Genomic DNA, 909 nt, shown 5'->3' with positions numbered 1-909 from the left:
TGCCCATGGTACGTGGGCTGGAAAGAGATGAGCTTTAAGRTCCTTTCYAACCCAAACCCTTYCATGGTTCTATGATCCCTGCACACAGAGCCTGATGGCCAGTTCAGCCTTGCTTTTGCAGTAGTGAGTGCGTGGCTGTGTCAACAATGAAAAAAGTCCAGTGGTGCTGGGGGTGAGTGACACCACAGGGGGATCAGCCCCATGTCCCAAAGCTGAGGGATGGCAATTGCAATTTGTACACACAGAGACTTGATGGGTCTGTGCCTCGTGAATAATCTACTTTACGATATATCAAATGCATTGATTTTTGGAAATAATATCAGCATCATTATCCATGGATAGAAATTAGGATCTCTAAAGTATTTTTTAGGGACTCGGTGATAAGAGTTTAAAACATAACTTTGCCTGGCAGGCAGGCAGACACACAGCTGACAGYGGGGCACTGATTACACATGTTGGTRATTTTGTCTCTGAATTACAAAAAAGAAAACCCCTGTGTCAACAGAATTGAGTCCATGGACCAGCTCCCTGTCAGTGCTCTGTCTGTACTGACTGCCATCAGTGGCACGCTCCACACACATGCTGGAGTGGTAGAAACCATCTGCTTGATAACTTGTTCAAGGTGCTTACAGAGCCCCTYATTTCTGAAATAAATGCAGTAAATCCTGAAATTGTCAAAAAATGAGAAGGGACATCAAAAGGATCAGAGATACCTACTTCTATGTGTTTGTTTCCTGGATTATGAAAGCACATTCAGATCTGTCATCCCTCAAATTAGTCTATAATTGCCCAACTTTCATATCTCTGGTGGCATTCCAGCTCTTACAACAGCCTGTATTACTTAATGACATGCTGGATGTTTTTTGCACTTAATACACTATTTAGTACTATGGAAGCAAAAAAAAAAAA

This window comes from Malurus melanocephalus, unplaced genomic scaffold, assembly GCF_030028575.1.
Source record: "Malurus melanocephalus ecotype Western Australia unplaced genomic scaffold, MMel_1.1 scaffold_144, whole genome shotgun sequence".
Taxonomy (NCBI): Eukaryota; Metazoa; Chordata; class Aves; order Passeriformes; family Maluridae; genus Malurus; species Malurus melanocephalus.
Note: the sequence above shows the minus strand (reverse complement) of the source record.